Genomic DNA, 26637 nt, shown 5'->3' on the forward strand with positions numbered 1-26637 from the left:
CCGCAAAAAAAACCAAAACCAAACCAAAACAAAACAAACAAACAAAAAAAGTATATATTTCATACCATAGAGTGATCATTGAAAAAGAATAATAGAACAAAAATATATAGCTAGGATGTAGTGACATTTAAAAAATCGAGATAAGGCATGAAACATTAAAAAAAACCCAACAAAACAGAGAACAGATGGGAAAAGAGAAAACAAACAGCAAGATGTCAGACTTAAACCATAACAAAAATTACAAGAAATAAGAATGATCTAATCACTATGAGTTAAGGCAAGCTCATAGAGTATAAAGCTAGATGATAGAGCAAGATCAAAATATTCACCCTACAGATATCCCACATTAAATAACAAGACACAATAAGTTAAAAACTAAAGAACATTAAAAAAAAAAAAAAAGAAGGGCTTCCCTGGTGGCGCAGTGGTTGAGAGTCCGCCTGCCAATGCAGGGGACGCGGGTTTGTGTCCCAGTCCGGGAAGATCCCACATGCCGCGAAGCGGCTGGGTCCGTGAGCCATGGCCGCTGAGCCTGAGCGTCCGGAGCCTGTGCTCCGCAACGGGAGAGGCCACAACAGTGAGAGGCCCGCATACAGCAAAAAAAAAAAAAAAAAAAAAAAAGAAAAAAGAAAACATTTTACTGAAGGTCCTAGGCAGTATAAGAAAGATAGACAAGGAAATAAAAATAGACGTACTCTAAGGGAAGTATAAAGTCCATCTTTATTTGCAAAGGGAACTATTGTGTATAGATAAATCCTGAAGAAATAAACAAAATGTAATAGATTTATATGTATTTTTAGCATGGCTGTAGGTTAAATGGGAAACATATTTATATATATAATATTTTTATACATCAGCCATAAAGAATCTAAATATGGAATTTTACAAAATAATAGCAAAACAAATGACAAAAGGATTAAAAGAGACAACATAAGTTTGTAAAAGATGAATATAGTTTGAGGGCTTAAATGGCCTGCCTTCAAGAGATATTATAGTCACAATAAACAACACAGGCTAGTATGAGAAGAAAAAAAATCTCTGTGTGTGTGTGTGTGTGTGTGTATGTGTGCGTGTATGTGTGTATACACACATACATATCAATTGAGTCAAGAAGAGAGAAGAGAAATAGATGCATACACACAAAATCAATTGAGTTATGAAAAAGTACAAGGCTATTTAAATGTGGAAAAGAGAATCTTTGCAGCAAATTCCTCTAGTACAATTGGAAATTCATTACAATGGAAAATCTATATCTCTCATTCAATTTTGTTATGAACCTAAAACTGCTCTAAAAAATAAAGTTTATTAAAAATAAAAAAAGAATATATAATAAAAAAAAACTCCCACCATATATAAAAATTAATTCCAGGTGGATTATAGCCCTAAATGTGGAGACCTAAAATTAAAGATAAAAGTAAACTTGTAGAAATAAATGTTAATGGAAAATATTTGTGATCATCAGTTAGGCAAAGATTTCTTAGATATGACATAATAGCAACAATCATAAGGAGAAAAATTGAAAAATTAATTTTAAATTAAAAATAAAACTTCTGATCACCATAAGACATTTCAAAAAATTTAAAAAGCAAGACTCAGATGGCGAATATATGCAAAACATATTTCTGACAACGACTTTATTGTAGACTATATAAAGAATTCTTATAGATCAAAAATAAGCACACAACCTGATAAAATTAATGGACAACACATAAGCAAACACTTCACCAAATAAGATATGCACATTGCAAAGAAGCATATGAAACGTTGTTCAACATAATTTTCATCAAGGAAATAGAAATTAAAATCATAATAAGAATTTATTAAAATTCAACAAAATTACTAACATTAAAAAGACTGACAGTACCAAGAATTTTAGAGTACGTAAAACAACTATAACTTATTGCTGGTGGGAATATAAAATGGTATAGCCACTCTGGAAAAATTTGGCAGTTGTTTTATATAGTTAAAGATTCACTTACTATGTTAATCACCATTTCCATTCCTAGCTATTACCCAAGACAAACAGAAATATGGGTCTACACAAAAGCTTGTATATAGATTTATTCATAATAATTCCTGTTTTCCAACATGAAACAACCAATATATTCATCAATACAAGAATGCATAAAGCCACTGTGTTGTATCCATAAAATAGCATATTACTTTGCAATAAAAATTAATGGGCTACTGATTCATGTGACAAGCCTTGTACCTCAAATCACGATGACAAGGTGAAGAAGGCAGGCACAAAAGACTATATACTTTAAGATATTACTTATTTGAAAGTCAAGAAAAAGAAAAATTGTGGAGACAGAAATCAGATTAGTACTTACCAGAGGCTGGACGTTGGGGAGAAAACTGACTGCAAATTGGCCTTTGTGACTTTGAAGTTTGGCTGAAATGTTCTGTATTATTTGGGGGCCAGTTAATAATGGTACATGTGTGTGCACTCACTAAAACTTCCCATCTAACTGATTATGCAGATTATTAATATTCAGGCTGTAAAATTAATTAGTTAAAGTGATGTAACATTATTTTATGACATATCTTCCCCCAAGATATGTTTATCTTTGAAATGTTAACTGAGTTCTGTATATAAAAAAAATATTATATACATTGTTGTGACTTGAACTGTGTTCTCCCCAAAAAGATAAATTCAAACCCTATCCTCTGGAACCTGTAAATGTGACCTTATTTTTGGAAATAGGATTCTTGAAGATGTAAACAAATTAAGATGAGGTCATCCTGGATTAGTGTGGTCCTATCCAAAGGCTGGTGTCTTTGACAGAGGACACAGAGACACACAGAGAAATATGATGATGGAAACTGAGTTTAGACTGATACAGCTGCAAGCCATAGAATGCCAATAATCATCTGCAACCATGAGAAGCTAGGAGAGACACATAGAACAGTTTCTCTCTCAAGCCTCTGGAAGGGAACAACCCTGCTGAATCTTGATTTCAGACTCTAGTCTCCTGAACGGGGACAGAACAACATTTTTGTTATTTTAAGACATCAGGTTTGTGGTAATTTGTTATGGAAACTCTAGGAAACTATTACATACACTTATTATCACACCATTGTCATTACTCAAACAATTTTGAGACTTCCCTGAGAAACTGCCTCAGGCAGCATTATGTTCTCAGTAACATTCTCTACACTAGGAATGTCTTTGTGTTTTCATGGTGGATTTGATCTATTAAATAGTTAAAACTGAATATAGTAACTTATACTACTTAAGATTTTTCCTTAAGAAAGTCCTGAAAATATTTTAATAAGAAAAGCTGATACTTATTGAGAGCTTACAATGTGCTGAGCACTATACTTTGCTTTATGTTCAATATCTCACTTAATCTTAATAACAACCTTGTGAAATACATACTTAGTTTATTACTGACATTTTACAGAAAAAGGCCAAGAAAATGGGAGATTAGATTAGTGTGCTCAAAGGTAAATAATAGTACACAGTGGACCTGCTAATTTCATTAAAACAATATTTGTTCAGTACCTACTCTATGCCAGGTAATCTTTTGAGGAATAAAACAGTGAATAATAAGAACAAAAATTAGATATAAAATAAATATGGTATGTATAATGTTCTCTACAGTTTAAAAGAATGACTCAAAATAAACTGATTCACATGAAAGAGTTCATTACAAAGACAGGAATATCCTGAAATATTTTTAACTGAAACTTCGTATAAAAATATTTTCCTTTGGAAGAAACAACCATCTTTTCTTTAGACCTGAGCTTTTTAAGTAAAATAAAATTGTTTCATGTTCCACAGTAGATAACTCAAGAGAAATCAGAGAGAAATGACTCCAAGATGTACTTAAATCGCCTGGGGTCTTATCAAGACTGATATTTAATACTAACCTTCTGGGCTGTGCTGTAAGCAATATGGTATGATCATATGGGAATCTGAGCAAATTTCTGTGGAAAATCAATACTGAAATAAAATCCCTGTTGCCTATCTAAGTCTACCCTAAATTAATCTCAAATGATTTTTTGAAAAATGTGAATTTTTAAATTATTTCTGAAAGAACAAGACATATATTAGAACACTGACAACGACTGAAGAATGCACTATTTTAAGTTTAGTTATTATCATAACTTAATCATGTCCTGTACAAGTTTTCAAAAGACTTGCAATAAAATGAAAGAAAAAATGAAAAGTTACAAGTTGAATTCTACAGAAAAATAATTTATATGGTTATTAAAATGAAGATGCTTGCTTATTTAATAGAATGTAGGTATGGGACAATGATTTAAGCAGAATTCTTCCTTACTGCCATAAGAATATTAAGTAATTCAATGTCATGTCCCAATTACACAAATCTATTAGAGCATAAGTTAATAAGGTAAGGCCCAATCAAATATTGGAAGACTCTGTCTACATGCTAAGACTTTACAATTAAATGATTTTAAGTGGGTTATTCTCATAAAGAGTTTTAACTTTTAAATATATATATCTGTTAAGCCTTGTACAGAATGACTTGGAAGGGAGGTAGACAAAAGCCATGAGGATCAGTCAGCAAGAAAATGAAATCATGCAGGTATGAGGTGATAAATTAGGTAGAAATGGGTAAAAGGAGAAATGAATAACTCATACAGCTCTATCAGAGATAGAATTTAATGTTATTGTTTGATGTTATACTAGTCAGAGGAAAAAATAATAATACACATGATTTCTATTAAGATATTTGTAAGGCAGATCCCAGAGGCCTGGGAGATAAAACAGGTAAGACAACCATGAAAATAATGAATTCTAGAACACTTCAAGAAAAAGACTTATAAACTTTGATGACAAGAAGAATATGAGAGATTGAGTTTAGTGGCCCTTGAAGATCAAATTCAAAACATGAGGTAAGAGTTCATGGTCAAAATAAGAGTGGATTTTTGTGGAAAAATGTTTGTTAACATGGCATTTTGCCCCCAAGATCTTCAATTAATGTTATATCTTCATGTCATACGAGAGATTTCAAGGACATGGCCTCAAGGTGACCTGTCAATTTTTAATAGTCTGTGTCTTTCATCCTCTTTAACTCTTAGTATTTCTCTAGGATTAACATAAATGCATAAATATAGAGAAATATGTTCTGGGCTTTGTATATCTACAAAGTAGATATAAAATATATGTACATTAATATATGTATGTATATAATAATGGATGTGCCTGGAATATATAAAGAGCATTCATAAATCAATAAAAAGCAAGATGCCCTAATGGAACAATTGGCAAAAGATTCAAACAAGATATTCACAAAAGATAACGTTCAACTGGGAATAAATCACATGAAAAAGTCCTCTATTTCATTCATCATAAAGTATAAATGCAAATTAAAACAAATATAATCTCACCAGCAGGGTAAATAAAAATAATAGACAATTTCATGTTTTGGGAGAACATGGAGCAATTGGAGCTTTCATATGCTGTTGTTAAGAATTTAAATTAATGCAATCACTTTACAAAGGTGGTCGGTAGTATTTACTAAAGCTAACCTACTTATACTTTGAGCAAGTAACTTCACTTGTGTGTATCTCCCCACCACATATGTTCAGCCAAATATATGAAAAAGACCATTCATAGCAGCAACATTTGTACTAGCTAACATTTGGAAAGGAATCAAATGTCTATTTACAGCAATTAATGAATTGTGATACATTCATAAAATGGACTACTCATTAATGAGATGAATAAACTACAACCAAATGTAGCAATATGGGTGAATGTCATATGCAAAATATTGATGAAAATAAGCTAGACAGACATAGTACATAATAGATGATCCCTTTTCTATTAAGTGCAAAAGCAATATATTATTTTAGATGTCAGCATTGTTGTTATTCACTTTGGGGGGAGGGGCAGTTGTAGTCACCAAAGAAAAGAGGTTGTGAAGGAGGATTTGAGGGATCTGATAACACTCTGTTTCTTCCTATAAGAAGAAAAAAAGTGTGTGTTTACTTTCTGTGAATGCATCACTAATACAAATATGATTGTGTACCATTCTGGACTTAGGTTATAAATTTAATAAAATTTTTTGTATTCAAAAATAACTTGGTAAATATGCTGAGAAGCCCTAAGAAGCTAAATAGGATACAGTGGTAAGTCTAGAACTGCTAAGCATAGATTGAAAATATGCATGATTCATTAAAATCCATGAAAAAGTTGCCACTACCTCTGCATATCTAAAAAAATGAAAATATAATTATTAGTTCTCCTTGGAAGAACATTTACAAATTACTATTATTTGAAATAAGTCTGTAGCTGAAAAGATTTTCACTTTCATTATTACAGGTAGCATGACTGCTTTGGAGTTTTTTGCAAAACTATTATAAATATTCAAAGTGATCTGTTTATCAGCCATTTAGTCAAGGATTTTGCCTCTGCAAAGTCAGAAAGGACACTCTCTTCCTTAGTGCCCTAGTACTCTCTCTTATTTAAAACCTACACTATTTCTGTTCTTTAGTGTGAATGCAAAGTTTAATGATCCACACACTCTAACCATCCAGTTTAAAAATAATGAAAAAGACATGTTGTAGGATCTGAAAAAAACTAGGCTAAAGTCTTCTCATAAAGACTTGTAATAACCCCATGTTATCACAGAACAAATATCATTGTACCAACAGACTGTCCTCGAGTCCATGCAATATCTGAGGCTAACTAGAAAATTCTAGGAGAAAAATATGTGAAGTCCCAAAAGAGTCTCTCTGTAAATAGGTGATGACAGTAAAGATGTAGAAATGAAGACTCTAGATGGATCTGTTTGTACATCAGTGTGCCTGTTTGTACATGCCTATAAGAAATGCTTCAGCAGACAATAAAAAGTTCAAAATTTGTTCTTCTTTCTCTTTATAGTGTAGCTCTTTAGAAATATATAACCTGATGGACTTAATCAATAATAGTCACATACTAAATAAAATGGGCTTCTAATTTATCAAATCATTATTTTTTACCATAAAACTGAGTCAAACATCTGTACTTTTAAAGGACTATGAGAGTTAGAATGAGAAAAAAAAATGTGGCTAACGTGCCCATTAGTAAAAGTGCAAACCAGGCAAATGTTATATGCTAACACTTCATTTCTTTCCAAAATTATGTTTTAAAATTGAAGAGTGAGATTTATCTTTTATTTTTTGCATAAAACATGGAAAGCAGCAACAAACAAACAAAAAAACAACTTTATTATCACCTGAAAAATGAGAACAGGCCTGCTCTTCAATAAAATGGTAAGATCAAAAGGCTATCTAATTAAAAAAAAAAATTCCAATGGGTGACATGCATTTCTGAGAAAGGATAAGACACATAAAGTGTTTCATCTAAGACATAACAATGGGAAATAGACTTAGCTACTATAAAATTAAGTTGGATCAAAACAGCTTAAATTTGATGACTTATTAAATGCCAAGTAAGGGCTAGCATGCTAACTTGGAATCCCTGAAAGCCCCAGACATAAGACTGCCTTCCCTCGTCAACCCTTTTCATAGGTCAATTGCTCATGAGAGGGACTGAGAACAGGGAAGGTAGACATACCAACTTCACAGGATGCATGGCTTGCTGATGTTTGGGGCTGAAGAAGGAGAGCCTAAAGCAACCTGCCTGTTCACCAAACCTGCATGACTGCAAGGTAAGGATTGGCCGCCCTGAGCAGTGTGCAGGAAAACCATCCACACTCAACCTGGATCTTGATGTGATGAAAGATGCAGCTCTCTGCTACTGGGGAAAGGAAGGAAATTGAACACCATCTGCCCCAGATCTTTCACTGCCTGAAGCAGAAAATAACTGTCACTGGGGGAAAGACAGAATATGACCAATATTCCCCAACCCCATACATCAATACAAGGCCAAGACTGACTACCACTGGGAGGGGGCCAGAAAGACTCTGCCCTAAAAGACTTTGACCTAAAAGGCAAAGCTCTCTGATGCTATGGGAGGTACAGAACACTTACCTACCATAGCCTCTTTAAATTCATGGCATTAAGCCATCAGCCCCTAAAGGCTGAGCAGGACACACACCCATCTCTGACAGTGCATCAGTATGAGGCAAACACTTGCTACAGTTGAGAGAGTACCAGGAAATCTCTTTGGGTTCAGGACTTTGTACTGAATAGGAGGAAGTGGTTGTTTGCTGTGGAAGAGTAGGAATGCTGAGAAAGCCTAAGACATAAGGCTCAAGGAAACAGGGCCTGTTTCAGGTTGCACTGGTAGCAGGGAAACTGAAAAATATTTTCCCCACTGGATAAGTCTTACATTGGGTAGCAAGCAATGCCCTACTGCTGAGAGAGGAGCAAAGCACAGGGAGAAACCCATCTTTAGTAAAGTCTTCCTGGGCCTGCTGAAAGCAGAAGGTAGAACCATAACACCCACAGAGATAGCCTCAATCATTCCAGGCCTCACGCTAAGCAAAAAGCAGCAGCTGTCTATCACTAGAGGATTTTCACATTCATGGGGTACTGAATATAAATAAATAAGCAAGAGTCCCTAACCCCACTCAGCTACAAGCTAGATTGACATGGTATATTCAGAACAGACAAAACAAAGGAAATAATTTTGAACTTGAAGATGTGACAATAGAAATTCTCTTACCTCGAGCACAAAAATAAGACAGAGAAAAAATGGAATAAATAATTGAAAACCATGGGACAATATGAAAACATTCAAATATACAAGTACTGGAAACCCAGGAGGAGAAGAAGGAAAGAGAGAAATGGTCACAAGAAATATTTTAAGAGATTAAAGTTGAGAATTTTTTAAATGTTTAAAAACAAACAAACAAAACCTCCCACAGATCAAAGAAGTTCAAAGAAACCTGAAGTGTGATAAATGCAAATAAAAACACAGCCAAGTACCTCATACTAAAACTACTGAAAACAGGCTTCCCTGGTGGTGCAGTGGTTGAGAGTCCGCCTGCCGATGCAGGGGACACGAGTTCGTGCCCCGGTCTGGGAAGATCCCACGTGCCGTGGAGCGGCTGGGCCCGTGAGCCATGGCCGCTGAGCCTGAGCATCCAGAGCCTGTGCTCTGCAAAGGGAGAGGCCACAGCAGTGAGAGGCCCGTGTACCGAAAAAAAAAAAAAAAAAAAAAAAACTATGGTAAAATGGATTCTAAGTCGCTAATGATTTCAGAAGTTATTCTGATGGTGCAAGTCAGTAAGTAGGTTCTGAACGCCACCAAAAAGGTGAATTACCTTCAGAATTACAAAAGATTTTTGACAAAGAAATGCTGGATGTTAGTTAAAGATAAAAAAAAGAAAAATGAACTATGTATGTCAATGAAGACTGTATTCCAGCCCTTCTCAGGGCAGGATCACAGACTGGGAAGTGCTACACCAAAATTTTTTTCTAAAGCAAAGAGTATTGAGGATGAGAATAAAGACACTCTGCCTGTTGTCTAATAATCTGGAACATTTCACTAAAATACAGATCTGGTTAGCCAAATGGAAAAAGATCTTCCAGAAATTTTATATTTCCTGTAGGCATTAATAGCTATTCATTTCCCTCTAAACACTGCTTGAGCTGCATGTCACAGGTTTTGGGTAAGCCACATCAAAGATTTCATTGGAAAATACCAAGGGTCTCAAAGAAGTCCTCCCTTTCCCTGGCAGTGCCACTTCCTTTTCTCAAATTGCTAAATGAAACAGTCACACTGGAAGAAGCAGATTTGTACAATGTTGCAATCATTGAGAGACTCCAAAAAAGAGCTGAACATTTTAGAGAACTTTCATAGCATTAATTTTTAATGGACTAAGTGGGAAATTTGGAGAGGAATAATGATTGTAAGTAAACATGCAGACCAAAATGCATTAAGGAAAAGTCATATTCACTGGACCTTTGATCCAGGTTGTATTTTACTGTCCTCTGATGAGAGTTCTAAAAATAAGTACAAATTAGCAAAGTTAACTATGACTGGAGCTATGTTCCTGAAATTCAATGCATTTTTCCACATTTTCAAATATCATTTAATCAACATAAGGTACATTTTAGTAGCTATATAATTAAGAATTTTAACATCATATAAATAAGCAAATATGTTTGCATTATGATTCATTTAAAGGCATATCCATTACTTTCCCAAACAGCAGTGATTTTTTAAAATGTTAGCTGTCTCAGATTTAAAAAGAGCAGTGAATTAAAAAAAAAATGTGCATTGCACATTAAAAGCATCAATGTCATTATTTTATAACTGAGATATAATCAAAAGACTACAAGACTCTCTTTTCACCTTAACTATGACTAAACTTCACAGTGTGTTCAGTTTTCATTCTGTAACATCAAGATATACTCAAATATTAATTTGGCAACTGTATCTAGGATGTATATATATTTAAGAATAAAATTTTGTAGCTTATTAAAATGTCAAAAATAATAAAAGAACATAAGTATATTAGTTTATTATATAAAATGCCCTGCACTGGATGACTTAAACCATAGCAATTTATATTCTCACAGTTCTGGAGACTGGAAGTTCAAGATGAAGGTGCAAGCAGGGGAGATGGTTCCTCCCATGGCCTTTCTCCTTGGCCTGCACATGGGCATCTCTTTGCTGTGCTTTCATATGGCCTTTATCCTGCGTGTGTACATCCCTGGTATCTCCTCCTTTTATTATAAGAACATTGATCATCATAGATTAAACTCCCACCCTTATGACATCATTGAACCCTAATTACTACTTTAAAGGCTTTATATAAAAATACAATCATATTGGGGATTAGGGCTTAAACTTATGAGTTTTGGGGGGACACAATTCAGATTATAGTAGAGGTTTTACAGCATATATAGAGGCAAAATAAACAACAACAAAAGTTAAAAGGTAATTTTGAAACATATGATAGATAAAATTTTATGAACATTAAAATAGTTTAAATAGAATGTTCAAAGTTAAAGATCAATATTGCATTTTTAATGCAAAACATATACACACACATGCATACATGACAATAACAACAAAGATGTAACAAGATAAAATAAATTTTTTTAAAATATTTGAGTCACCCACAATTTAAGGAGAGAACAATAGACGAACAAGGATGAGACAATCAAAATCACATAGCAGTATATTAGACTTGAATGCACACATATGAATAATTTACATTACATGTAAATAGACTAAGCACTTCAATTAACAGGGAGGCATTATAAGACTGGATAAAAATAGCGAGATTCAACCATATGCCACTTATAAGAAACTTGCTGTAAATATAAAAACACAAACAGGTTGAAAATGAGAGAACGGACCTAATTTATTATTCATCCATTATGCATGAGAAAGGGACATATATCTACCATGCATTCATTAATCATAAGAAAGCCATTGTTGATGCTCTTAAATGAGGAAAAATTTAATTCAAGGTTATAAGGTAGGGCCATAAGCTTAAAAGGGTCAGTTAATTAAGAAGATATCATCCTAAATGTGAATGCATCCTATAACAAAGCTCCCAGTACAAAAAGAAGTTAGAGAAAGAACAAATACTAAAGAAGAAGGAGAAAAATAAATACCAGTAAAAATCAATGAAATAGAAAACAAACAAAAAAGAGAAAATCAGTAAATGAGAGAATGACTAAAGTGAGTTGTTTCTCCAGAAATATCTATAAAATTCATGAACCCCTAGCAAAATAATGAAGAAAAAAGGAAAACAGAAAAAAAAAAAACAGATTACGAATGTCAAGAATTAAAGCAAAACCACCTACTACATATCTCATAGATGTTAAAATAACAAGTGGTATGTTGAAGAATTCTATGCCAATAAATTTGAAATCCAAATGGAAAAAAAAAAAAGTACTCTAAAAGACACACATAACCAACACCTATTCAAGAAGAGTGGATAACCTAAATATTTGTGTGTCTATGTGAATATTTAGTTCATAAATATCTTCCCACAATATAGCACCAATTCTACATTGCTCCATTGATGAATTAAATTAGGCATTTAAAGAAGAAAGAATAGCAATTTTTGTAAAGTTTTTCATAAAGTAGAGAAAGAGTAAAGGTTTCTCAACTCATTTGGTGAGGCCACTACAACCCTGATAACAAAACCAGACAATGGTATTGCCAAAAAAATTGCAGAGTAGTATGTTTTATGAAAACAGATGCAAAAGTCATTAAAGTATTAGTGAATCAAATCCATCATTCTAGGAAAAGGAAAACACAGTATTATCATATGAGGTATATAACAAGGATGAAAGAATAGATTATCATTCAAAAATTACTGTTTCATACCATTATCAGATTGAGTGAATATTATTTACTTCAATAGAGGCAAGGAAAGTATTGACAAGGTAAAATACACATTTTTCATTAAATATCTCAGCAAATTATGAATGGAAGGAGGTTTCCTCACCCTGATAAAGGACACCAATGAAAAGCTCACAGCTAATAGTTTAATGTTAAGTTGGGAAACTAAAGTAAATCCACATCAGTTTAAGGAGAACTGACCTTTTACTGGTATATTTCTACAGTTTTTTAAATCTTCTTCAATTTATAACATCAAAGATTTATAGCTTAGAGTCTATAAAATCTTGCACTGTTAAATTTGTATTTTGGTATTTGATAATTTTTGATGCTGTTTTAAATGTCAGTTTTAGTATTTCATTAATACACATAAATACAATTTATTTTTAATAGTAACTGTGTATCCTGAAACATTGCTATATCCACTTTTTATATTTTATTCCTTTTCTTGTAAATTCTTCAGTTTTCCATGAATACATAATCTTCTCAGAATTCAGAGCTTTGTTTCTTCTTCCTAATAGCTATGCCTTTTATTTCTTTTTTTATCTTAATGAAGTGACTAATATACATCTAGTATAAAATTAATAAAGTTGAAGTGAATTGATTAGGAAAGACTGTGAGGGAAATTTCTGGGGTAGTGAAAGTATCAGTATTCTGTGTCTTGATATGCATTCATGAAAACTGACTGAACAGTACTTAATAGCTGAACATTTCACCTTATATAAATTATACTTTGATTTTTTTAAGTCAGCAATATGAAAAGGCATTAAGTGAATAGAACACAGAAATTTAATTTTTGAATATTCATTTGTATTTTTTAATTTGATACTATTTGCAAACTACATCATAGATCTATTTCTTTTAAATGTAATTGAACACTTACTGCTGTGGTTGATTGCATCATTGGTCCCAAATCTTCACTTCTCTGTATTCATGACCTCTGCCATGTAACCTTGTAGTGTTCTTACACTCTGATTCTACACTTGTTTATGTGCATTGCTTTGGCCAGTAGAGGAAGGTGGAAGTTACATGGTACTAGTTCTACGCCTAGGCCTCAAGAGGATCTGTGTGTTTGCACTTGTTGTAGTTCTTCTTTGTATTCCCATCAGAACTTGTATGTGCTATCCTGTTGGAGGATGAGGAGCTTGTAGAGCAGATCTGATCCTACTAAGCCATTGCTGTCAAGACCAACCTAGATTGGCTGAGAAGCAGCCAGCCCCCCAAAATATCCATGAGTGATTCAAGATCATGTGAATCACCTAGGTGCCCTCAACTGAATCTAAATATCATAACAGCAAATGCTTATTATTTTGGTGGTTGGTATACATATTATCATGTCATTAAATAAGTGAAACACTGGTAATTTATTTTCTTGATTACAAGTAGCTTTTCTTTCCCTACATGATATTGGCTTTCAGAATATTAATGAAAAATATATTTGAATTATATGGCTATTCATGCTGCTAACATCTCACATACCTAGCAACTAAAGAACAGAAAAAAATATATTCTTAAAAAAATTAGACATGATGAAGAGCGGCCCCCGCTTGCCGCAACTAGAGAAAGCCCTCGCACAGAAATGAAGACCCAACACGGCCAAAAATAAATATAAAAATAAATTAATTAATTAAAAAAAATTAGGAAACAGTGCATAAATATAAACATTAAACATTTAGGACTTGCAACAAAACATTAAGAGGCTGAGAAATAATGTTTTACATTTTCATTTGGTTTTATATCTCTATTTTCTATTCTATAACATTACAACTAAGCAGTATATTATTTGGATTTTTATTCCATTCAGCTATATAAAATTCCTAATTCTAGAATAACATAATTAAAATATGTTGCTCTGAGTCTCAGACAAGCTCAGCAGAAACTGAATCCTTTGCATGCCTACTGTAGAAAAAGACTTATCTATGAATTTGGCACTGGCCTCAAGAGTAGAAAAGCACAGGTTTACTAAATGCAAGACAATCCCTGGTTCAGGTAAGGACAGGAAGGGAAACAGAAAGAAACAGAGAAAAATATATTTAAAGATCTATTAACTAGAGCAGCGGTCCCCAACGTTTTTGGCACCAGGGACTGGTTTCCTGGAAGACAGCTTTTCCACAGATCGGGGGGACGGGGGCGAGGATGATCAGGCAGTAATGAGAGCGAGGGGGAGGGGCAGATGAAGCTTCACTTACTTGTCTACCACTCACCTCCTGCTGTGTGGCCTGGTTCCTAACAGGTCACAGACTGGTACTGGTAGGTGGCCTGGAGGTTGGGCACCCCTGAACTAGATGATTCTAGGACGTCTTGTAAGACCATTTTTTAAAAGTCACTAAAAAACTACTTGTGATTCAATGTGAATTGTGATATACATCTAAACATTACATTGAAACCCCCAAATCACCTGGCATAAATAATAGAAAGTGTTTAAATGTCCAACGATGTTGAGTAAGGAAAAAATGCTTTAAAATCTTATATTTAAATATAGTATCTATTTTATTAAGAAACCTTATATCATAATTGGCAATAAAGTTAAAAATTTTACAATAATTTTATCAATCTATTGCCAAATTCTACCTTTTTCAGGAAAGTTTACATATCTGTGTTCCATTTCATTTCATAGACTTGCTTATCATTTTTTTATTCAACAAACTATTGAGCATCTGTTACATATGTGGCACCAATGCGATGTATGAGCTGTCAATTAAAAATATAAATGGTTTCTGAATTAATCATGATTAAAATCTGTTTTCAAAAGGTGAGTGTATTTTGGGAGGAGTTATAATAATGTTACATACGTTTCAAGTACAATAACATTAATATGTAAAATCGTATTAATCCTCCACAGAAACTCTATTCAAATGTCTAAGAATCTAATGAATCTACTATCTTAAATTGAGAAACTGGTTTACTCTGTTAGTGGTCTATTATATATTTAATACCTTTTCACTGTATCATAAAATAATAATGTATACTAATGATTCCTACTGAACCAGAATTCTTCTAAATGGATTAATATATTTGAATACTTGAAAATGGCAAAATACTTTCTCTCATAGGGATTTACTATTACTATGTACATATACACAAGTGATTTTGGCTGTGTTCCATGAAAACTCTTAAAAACACAGTCCATAGGCATGGCATATTTGGCCAGTAGGCTGAAATTTGTGGGCCACTGATCTAGAGTATATTACATCCAATTTTTTAAACACAGTTCTTACATATTAATACTTTTACATAATCCAATTAAAGTGAAGTACTGAAGAAATGAAATTAAAAATATTAAATACAAACACAGGTTTTTATTTTCAGGATCATCAGAAAACTCTCTCAATTAGATATTAACATATAGAAATGCTCACTTTCAATCTCACGCTATCTAGGCAGAGCAGTGACAGTTATTGGACCAGCGTGATCTGTGGGCCACACTTGAGAACCTCTGCTCAGAGCAAAAGGCAGTGCCTTGCATCTCTCCAGATGAAGTCCATTGCTTCTAGACAACATTGGACGAGTACTCTTCACATCCTAGCTTGTTAGTTTTTTGTCTTTTCACATATATTTTTTAATGAAATACACTTACAAACATATGTTCAGCTCATTTAAAGGTAGTGAGTGTTCTTTGATGTACTGATATGTAAAGTTATTAAAAAACATCTTTGACCAGAAACTGTAGTTTATCTCTGTCATTCACGTATTCACCATAAGCTATACTTTCTTTGTTTTTAAGCTTAGATTGATACCACCATTCCTCTTGGCTACCTCTAAACATGTTTTCACTACTTTATACCTATTGTTTAGATTTTTCCCCAGCACACGGTAGAAACACAAAAGCAACTACTGAACATAATCGTTAACCAATTGGACATTACATTTTTTTTTCTTAAAAGTTATGTTAATCTTATAGGTGAATATATACTTTTTGAAAATCTAAGTATAAAGAATAAAACATTAAAATTTCACTTGATATTCCTTTCTATCTCTGTATAATTATATTGGACCTTTGTGCTTACCATTACAGAGTTGGTTGATTGGCTAACTTCTATTATTTTCTTCCTTTTGACCTTCGAAAACTAGACAGCCTGATTAGTGATAGCTGGAAAGATGCAATCTTTGCAATTATTCTTTTAAATCAACTCATGAGCAATATTTAATTTATTTGTATGGTAGTATCTGGTTCCTTGTCTGAATTGAGTAATTATGAAATATGCTTTGTTCTAGGCAGAATTAATAGAAATTACTTATGATGGTAGAATGAGCAAAATGCACTAAAAGGGAAAGAAAAGTACAAAATCAATTTATCTGAAAGAATAAAGACTGTATTTAAATTTAACCTCATTTTCCATTATATAAATCTTTGATTACTTGAAATATGAAATTTATAATTATGAAGACAAATTGTTTTAAATAATAATTAGAGGCAAGAGTTTTTTGAAAAGCTTTAAGGTCAATAAAATGACCACAGAAAGGTAATCAGTGAGTTGTAAACGGGTTAAAAAAGAGTATACAATTACAAGAGACTGAGGTTATAGAAGTTTTAGTAAGCATATTATAGAAAAAAATTGAGCAATTTACATTAAATAAAATTAAAGTAAAACATTTTATATAATTAAATTTAAAAGAGAATTACTGATGTGAACTCATTCTATTAAAAAATAAATTATTTTTGGCTTTGTAAATAACCTCAGTGGCCTAGAGATTGGGCCAGCCTACCAAGTGCCAGTACTGTGGAATGATAATAAATGCATTCTAGTACCCATATTTTCACCAGTAATACTATTTCTCATTAACAATATCTAAATCTCCTTTGACAGTGCTGCTTCCATGAACTGGGATGCAAAAAACTCACTTTCCTTAGTATTTTTATAGGGAATATCACTAAAAAGTCAAGTATTGAAAATTCTATTATCTAGTCAATGAAGACATGAAGAAATTAAGTCAAGAAAAGGAGCTCATAATTAAAATAAAATATATATTCTAAAATTAAACTTCTAAAATTTCTATCTTGTACCTAATATTCTGTGAGTTTCTTCAACTTCTGTTTGTGAATATGTGTGCAGATAATGAACTAAGCATATATCCAAAAAAAGGCAATCGTATAATTCACTGAGTTGTAAAAAAAACCCACAAGACTAATATATTTTGAATAACTTGTTCTTTTATGATTACATGTTCTTTTATGATTAAGAAAACAAACAATATTATTATTAAGAGCTAATCATATAATTAATCAAGATTTGGAAAACTACCTTTAAATAGGAGTCACAGAACCATTCTTGATTAACAGTTTAATAGTTTACTGAAATTTCATATTCATATTTATTACCTTTCATAGATGTAACACTTGGCTATGGGATTTGGAGAATTTTAATGTACAAAATACTATTTTATGGTGACAAGAGACTGACGATATAATAAAGAAGAGAATATATTATAATGCTGAATTTTTTTCTAAGGAGATTTTTTTTCTACATAGAAAATCTTCATGCAGAGACTGGCACCAAACTGCTTAACAATATGGGAAACCATACAGGAAATGATGGTGAACTTAGTGCCTGCTATCAGGAAGCTTACAGAATCTCTGCTATTCCTGCCCCCTTTTCTTAACCCTAGAATGGCATGTATAAATGTTCCATTACATCAGTTTCAAAAAAAAAAAAAAAATGGGAAACCAAGGATGAGACTTGAACCAGAAAGGAAAAGAGAAGGAAGAGCATGAGCTCTTCCTGGTTAGATAATATTGTTAGAACAATTATCTTCAAAGTTCAAGAAACAATATTTTTTTTTAGAAAAGCACGAACGAGGAAATAAAAGATTTGAGGTTAAGAAATGCATTCTCCAATTAGAAAAGAATCTCTAGGCAATGCAGTGCAGTGTTTTATCTTCCCATTGTTTTTGCTTTCATTAATGAGGATACCATTATAGTAAATTGCCACTTATACAACAAATTATTTACAAAATTTTATAACAGTCTATGAATATGTTAATAACATAATATTTTAAAATAATCAAAGAAAAACATCCAAGGTAGAGGAATCCAAGGATCAATTCATCCCCACTCCTAATTCATCTCCATATAAAAAAGTACCTAAACTCTTTTTCCTGTGCTTCTCATATACCCATCCATAACTTTAAATTATATGCTTATACTGCAATAATAAATTATCATTTTAAACACCTATTAATTTCCTATTGTAAGAGATGACGATTTATTTCTCTTACCACGTCATACCATTTTCCCCCTCCTTACATCTGCAATTATTGTTAAATCACCCCTGGGTTAAATCAATATGCAGGGCTTATTTTGATTTTAGGTACATATATTTACACTTTTGAGCTGCTCAGTGTATTATTGTTAAATTACCTTTCATGCACAACTTGTTTTTTTAATATATATATATATCTTTACGTATAGTTTTGCTCTATTTCCAAGAGAATTCTCTCTACATCTTCTTCAACCTCTCAGTCAAATTTCCACACTAACTTGTTGTACTACCTGTGATTTCAGTTTATTTTCTGGAGAAAAAAAGTTTAATGCTGCAATCTTTTCTCCTCACTCTAAGAGCCTAAGAGTGAGTTGCTTGGAAGGAAATGCCTGTTCCAGCATCCTGGGCATTTTCTTACTTTCCCAGATCTGCTGAGCATCTTCCTTTGAAGATGCTGCTCTATCTTCTTCTTTCACTTTTTATTCTTTCATTTTAATTAGTTTAGCTTCCTAAGAAAGAGTACATGAGAGATTTTTGTGTTTTGTGTGTTTTATTTTGTTTGTTGAAATATCTATGCCTGAAATCTCTTTATTTTGTTATCCAATTTGTTTGATCAGTTGCCTGAGTATAGGATTCTAGATTGAAATTATTTTTCTGGGACATTAAAGAGAGTTGATGTCCTTTAAAGTTAAAATCACCTCATTATTCATGCTAGTATATCTTCTTTCCCTGTTATTCTTTTTTGGGGGACATCCAAATGTCCCCCAACCAATGAATGGAGAAACAAAATATAATATATCCAATAAATGGAACATTATTATATTGCTCTTCCCTTGTCCTTCTACTCTTTCTTCTTTTACTGATATCTCTATCAATTATTTAAATCAGTGTTTGCAGTTGTAAGCTCAGCATACATAATGGCTCATCCAGCACAATTTAAGTGGTCATTAGTGATAAACTGAGGACATTTGCTACTAACTGATATATGAATACGAGACAATCATACCATAATGTTATATAATTTCATATTTACTAGGATAGCTTTAATCAAAGTGACAGATAACATGCGTTGGTGAGAATGTGAGAAACTAGAATCCTCATGTTTGACTAGTAGAAATGTAAAATGGTAAAGCCACTTTAGAAAAGTCTGGCAGTTTCTCAAAAGATTAAACATAGAATTGCTACATGACTTCATAATTCCTCTCCTAGAAATATACCAGAGAAATAAAACACATGCACACAAAGTTTATAGAAGCATTATTCATAACAGCCAAAAAATGGAAACAAGCCAAATGTCCGTCAACTGATGAATGGATAAATAACTTTTGGTATCTCCATACAATGCAACATTATTTGTTAATTTAAAGGAATGTAATACTGATACACGCAAGAATATGAATGAACATTGAAAACATTATGCTAAGTGAGAAGAGTCAGTTACAAAAGATCACATATTGTATGATGTCATTTATATGTAATGTCCACATTGACAAATCTATAGAGACAGAGAGTAGATTGGTATTTGCCTAGGACTGGCACTGGGGTGGAGGGTGATAGCTAATTGGTCAGGAGTTTCCTTTTGTGGTAATAAAAATGTTCTAAAATTGATAGTGGTGATGATTGCAAGACTGTGAATATCCTAAAAACACTGAATTATATACTTTGATAAATGAATTCTATGGTATGTGAACTAAATTTCAATCATATATATATATGGTTGAATTCCTAAAATATATCTGAAAATAATTATTTGTTTGAGACACACTCAAACTGACTTGAAAATAACAGCTTTCTGTAATCTTGTGTGACTTTTTCTGAATTTAATAAATTATTTTACCTTGGATAAAAAGCAGTAAGTGTACCAGAAATGACTTGTTATATTTGTGTATAATAAGCCAAATTAATAAGCTCACTTTTATACTCAAACATATGCCAGATCTGACCTTTCCTTCTGAGTTGCCAATTTAAGAAAAAAATAGCATTTTTATTACTGGAATTCCTTGCAGTAATTGGACCAAACTTCTCATCTTGATTCTACCTAGAAATGATATGTCACTGAATCTTCATACCTTGAACACTGTCTGTGATAAAAGTGACTCATATGAACCACTGTACAGCAATTTTTACATTTAAATAATTTATGAAAATGCCAGTGGGCTTCTATTCCAAAGTGTAGTTGTCAGCACCAGAAAATAATTACAATGTGTTGAAAGATAATGAGCCACAGGAACATTTAAGAAACTTTTAAATTAGCATAGTTAAAACAATTTCATTCAAAGCCCAGTTAGAATTTAAGAACATTGTTCTAACTTGATTGTGCTATGATTGTAGTGCTTTCACCATTCAATGTAGATTAACATAATTTTGACATTTCATCATAATAATTGTGAGCTACATTCTTTCATAAATCACAGAAGCACCTGTTTCCTCCTTCTATCTATAAAGAAAACAAATTAACTAGTTTGAACCAAGTGAAAAACATCCATTTCCGTCTCTTATAATCTTAGAAACTGGATTTATTTCTCAAAGTGAAATTATTAGGGCCATAATGAATAAATTGGTAATGATAATGACCATTGTACAATGTTAAAAGGTCTTCTTCCCCTTTTTTTTTACAGTATATTTGCTTTACAATGTTGTGCTAGTTTCTGCCATACAGCGAAGTGAATCAGCTATATGTGTACATATATCTCCTCCCTCTTGGACCTCCTTTGCACACTCCCCTCCCCCCCAGCATCCCAGCCATCTAGGTCATCACAGAGCATCGAGCTGAGCTCCCTGTGCTATACAGCAGGTTCCCACTAGCTATCTAATATTTTACACATGGTAGTTTTTTAATGTGGTGTGTAAATAACTCAGCCTAGATATTTTGTAATTTTGGTTGAACAATTTATATATACATAAATTTTAACATTTTAAAGTAAAATTTACCCTAAATTTTATAATAATGTTTATAATAACGTACATGAGAATGACCTTTTATATAATTTCATAATGATTATGAGAATACAAGTGGTCCTATTCCATGGAATCTGTTTGTGAGATTAAAAAAAAATGTGGGAGGGGAGTGTTATAGGTTGAATTTCCCTCTCCCCAAGAGGTGATTAACTTAAAATGAGGTTACTTGGGTGGGCTCTAATCTATTATGACTGTTGTCCTTATAAAAAGAGGATGTTAGGACACACACAGAAACATGAAAGATACACACATAGAAAAGATCATGTGAGGACACTATGGGAAGGTGGCCATCAGCAAGCCAAGGAGAGAGACTTCAGAAGAAACCAAACCTGCCAACACCTTGATCTTGGATTTCTAGCCTCCAGAACTATAAGGAAAATAAAATATATATGTGTGTTGTTTAAGCCATCTAGCTGTGGTATTTTGCTGTAGCAGCCCGAGGAGATTAATATAGGAGATGTTTGCCAAGAAGTCAAAGCATGATTTTGTCAGGTTTAAATACTTAATGATTTAGTGCATTTGCTTGTGTATAAGAGAGAATGGTGTTTAAATTTCTTGCTTAAAATGGCATATATTTTCAACATTTTACATATACTCATCAAATATTGTACATGTTTAAGATGCTGCCTATTGACACTCAGTGTCTATTCCCACTTCTTCCTAAGATCACTCCTGTATCATTGAGAACAGAAGATTAAATCTACATTTTACAGACTTGCATGTAACCAGAGGACTGGGCATAATTTAGACTCTGTCTTCTTGATTCACTTGTGTGAAATGCGTAAGGCAGAAGGACAGAGGAGGCAACATTTCAACAGCAGTGCAAATTTACAGGTAATCTTTAGCAGATTACAGTTTCAGCAGGCAAAGCCTATGTCTGCTAGTCTAAGCACAAGCTTCTTGAGTGTGGGTAGGTCTATGCCTATAGTAGTAGTATCAGTGACAATAGGAACTTCTTGGCTCATGCCATGGCAGCAATGCTTGTTTTTCCTGCACAGGTGGGGTTTCATGTATGGGCCTTACTGTTTCTTTTGGAATTTCCAAGGTAAAGAATTTAGGAAATCATTTTTCTACTGCATGCCAGAGCATCCCCTTCAAAATAAAGAGTAAATAATTGCATTTTAGAGCTTATACGGCTAGGAAAGAAGAATAATTCCTGGTAGGACTCTAGGTTTTGGAAGCATCATATTTCATGCTTGACAATACTGTTCCAACCAATGTAGCATTTGACACAAAAAGCTTCTAGTTTTAAAGCCTGTGGCCAAAGAACTTATATCTGACTTGCAATATAAGCAGGCCTGCTGCTTAGACCATATGATCTAACAGACCCTAGGATTCTAGAGGTGTCTGTCATAAAGACAACAGGTGGATCATCTGTAAACCCAATTAAAAAAAAAATGCAGTGCATATTCCCAGTGTTTCAGAGCAAGAGCATTCTATCTACACCTGAGTGGCCAACACCACTCATAACATAGCTACTGGACCCTGTTGAAAACCTGAGTGCCAAACCATGGAATATCAAGACACCATGTAGCCAAAACTTCCCATTATGTAATTATTATCAAGCCACCAAAAGTGGAAAATGACTGTATTAGTGAGAACTAAAGAGTCCCCCAGCAGTGATGAAGGGAAATCCTTCCAGGAGCCAAATCTTAGTAACTTGTACTTTTTCATTTACATTATGTGGAAAGATAAGTTGAATGAGTTAAACGTTTACATGAGTTCATGATGGTAGCAAAGAGCATGTCTAGTTGGTCAGGTACCTAGGAGTAGAAATTTTGGAAATCTGGTAAAAAGTTGTTCTGCAGAAGAAGCATGTGGGTGCTGCAATGGGAATAGGCAAAAAATGTGAGAATGTTCACATTATATATTAATGTCCATCAGAGATCATCATCTGTGGAAGAGGTAATAAACAACCCAGTGGACAGTTTGACTCAGACAGTAGATTTCAGCCAGCCCCTAGTCTCCAACACACCATTGCTTTCACTATGAAATAGAGATGCCAAAAATCTGACCTATCTACAATAGAGATGAAAGCTGAGCTTCTGATATAGAATCATTTAAGGAGTTCTACAAGTCACTTAGCCTCCATAAACAAACCATCCAGAGGCCACTAGTTAGATAGAGTGTTAAGTGCCTGACTTTCTAAATTAAAAATTCAATCCAGAGAGCTGGATTGAAGAGACAGGAAATCAAATATGGGAACAAGTTGCAGAAAAAGAATTATCAAGCAAAACAAGAAGTACTGTAAAAAGTCCTAGAAACTCAATTACATGAGCAACTAATAAATTCAATAAATACTCATAATTTATATTTTATATATCTATATAATCTCAAAGAGATAAAAGAATGTCATCTTTACAATTAGAGTAAAAATCATTTAAAAGACAAGATGGCTATATAGAGGGGCAATTAAAGGGTTTGTTTAAATCAACAAAAGGGAAAATCTGCGGAAGAGAGAATTACAAAAGTTTTAACCTAGAAGTAAGATAATAATCCAGAATGGAAGTGAAGCAATAAAGAGAGGAAACTTTTTTTTTTCTTTTTTGACCACACCATGTGGCATATGGGATCTTAGTTCCCCGACCAGGGATCGAACCCATGTCCCCTGCATTGGAAGAGGGAACTCTTAACCACTGGACCACCAGGTAAGTCCCTCGAGGAAACTTTTTTAATAAGGAAGTTAAAAATATGCAAAATAACTTGAAAAGAAGCAATATAGTATTTAGGAGGAGTTCCAAAAGGAACAAATAAATGAAATGAGCGATACAAAATATCTGATGAGAAAAAGGAACCCAGAAGGAAGTAGCCAGAAAGCCATGGTAAGGAAAAAAACAAAATTTAAATAAAAATTTAAATACGCTCAGTCTAAATAAATAGTGATATAAAAATGAAACAGTAGTCTGTTTGAAAATGAAGAAATGAAGAAACAGAAATATTACAATGAAAATTAGATATAACATATCAAAATAAAGAACTTAGGGTGAAATAATTCAGTAGAAATACTGATTAAAGGTCAAAATGAAAAATAATATAATGAACTTATAGACACCTAAAAATATAATTCTAAAACAGCAAAAAATTATAAAATTTAAAACAAATACATACACCACCAGAGGGCAGAAAGGAGAAGCAAGAGAACTACAATCCTGCAGCCTATGGAACAAAAACCACATTCACAGAAAGATAGACAAGATGAAAAGGCAGAGGGCTAGGTACCAGATGAAGGAACAAGATAAAACCCCAGAAAAACAACTAAATGAAGTGGAGATAGGCAACCTTCCAGAAAAAGAATTCAGAATAATGACAGTGAAGACGATCTAGCACCTCGGGAAAAAAATGGAGGCAAAGATCAAGAAGATGCAAGAAACGTTTAACAAAGACCTAGAAGAATTAAAGAACAAAGAAACAGAGTTCTGAACAATACAATAACTGAAATGAAAACAACACTAGAAGGAATCAATAGCAGAATAACTGAGGCAGAAGAATGGATAAGTGACGTGGAAGACAGAATGGTAGAATTCATGGGTGCAGAACAGAATAAAGAAAAAAGAATGTAAAGAAATGAAGACAGCCTAAGAGATCTCTGGGAAAACATTAAATGCAACAACATTTGCATTATAGGGCTCCCAGAAGGAGGAAGGAGAGAGAAAGGAGCTGAGAAAATCTTTGAAGAGATTATAGTCGAAAATTTCCCTAACATGGGAAAAGAAATAGCCACCCAAGTCCAGGAAGCGCAGAGAGTCCCATGCAGGATAAACCCAAGGAGAAACACGCTGAGACACATAGTAATCAAATTGGCAAAAATTAAAGACAAAGAAAAATTATTGAAAGCAGCAAGGGAAAAATGACAAATAACGTACAAGGGAACTCCCATAAGGGTAACAGCTGATTTCTCAGCAGAAACTATACAAGCCAGAAGGGAGTGGCATGATATACTTAAAGTGATGAAACAGAAGAACGTACAACAAAGATTACTCTGCCCAGCAAGGATCTCATTCAGATTCGATGGAGAAATCAAAAGCTTTACAGACAAGCAAAAGCTAAGAGAATTCAGCACCACCAAACCAGCTCTGCAACAAATGCTAAAGGAACTTCTCTAAGTGGGAAACACAAGAGAAAAAAAGGACCTACAAAAACAAACCCAAAGCCCATTAAGAAAATGGTAATAGGAATGCACATATCAATAATTACCTTAAAAGTCAATGGATTAAATGCTCCAACCAAAAGACACAGGCTTGTTGAATGGATACAAAAACAAGACCCATATATATGCTGTCTATAAGAGACCCACTTCAGACCTAGGGACACATACAGACTGAAAGTGAGGGGATGAAAAAAGATATTCCATGCAAATGGAAATCAAAACAAAGCTGGAGTAGCAATACTCATATCAGATAAAATAGATTTTAAAATAAAGAATTTTACAAGAGACAAGGAAGGACAATACATAATAATAAAGGGATCAATCCAAGAAGAAGATACAACAATTATAAATATATATATGCACCTAACATAGGAGTACCTCAATACATAAGACAGCTATAAAAGAGGAAATCGACAGTAAAACAATAATAGTGGGGGACTTTAACACCTCACTTGCACCAATGGACAGATCATGCAAAATGAAAATAAATAAGGAAACAAGCTTTAAATGACACAACAGACCAGATAGATTTAATTGATATTTTAAGGACATTCCATCCAAAAACAGCAGATTACACTTTCTTCTCAAGTGTGCATGGAACATTCTCCAGAATAGATCACATCTTGGGTCACAAATCAAGCCTCAGTAAATTTAAGAAAACTGAAATCATATCAAGCAACTTTTCTGACCACAATGCTATGAGATAAGAAATGAATTACAGAGAAAAAAAATGTAAAAAACACAAACACATGGAGACTACACAATACATTACTAAATAACCAAGAGATCACTGAAGAATTCAAAGAGGAAATCAAAAAATACCTAGAAACAAATGACAATGAAAACACGACGATCCAAAATCTACGGGATACAACAAAAGCAATTCTAAGAGGGAAGTATATAGCTATACAAGCCTACCTCAAGAAACAAGAAAAATCTCAAACAATCTAACGTTACACCTCAAGGAACTAGAGAAAAAACAAAAAAACCCTAAGTTAGCAGAAGGAAAGAAATCATAAATATCAGAGGAGAAATAAATGAAATAGAAACAAAGAAAAGAATAGCAAACATCAATAAAACTAAAAGCTGGTTCTTTGAGAAGA

The 26637-nt window shown here is 33.2% G+C and overlaps 1 pseudogene across 1 annotated transcript; it reads left to right on the forward strand.

The window, feature by feature from the left end:
* The first annotated feature begins 7928 nt into the window (after nucleotides 1–7928).
* Nucleotides 7929–9727, forward strand: LOC309958960 (UBX domain-containing protein 2A-like; annotated as a pseudogene). Its single transcript has 3 exons — nucleotides 7929–7935; nucleotides 9111–9472; nucleotides 9517–9727. The product of its transcript is annotated as a UBX domain-containing protein 2A-like (transcript).
* Nucleotides 9728–26637: the final 16910 nt, after the last annotated feature.

This window comes from Leucopleurus acutus (genome assembly GCF_964270905.1).
Source record: "Leucopleurus acutus genome assembly, chromosome: 3".
In the NCBI taxonomy this organism is placed as follows: Eukaryota; Metazoa; Chordata; class Mammalia; order Artiodactyla; family Delphinidae; genus Leucopleurus; species Leucopleurus acutus.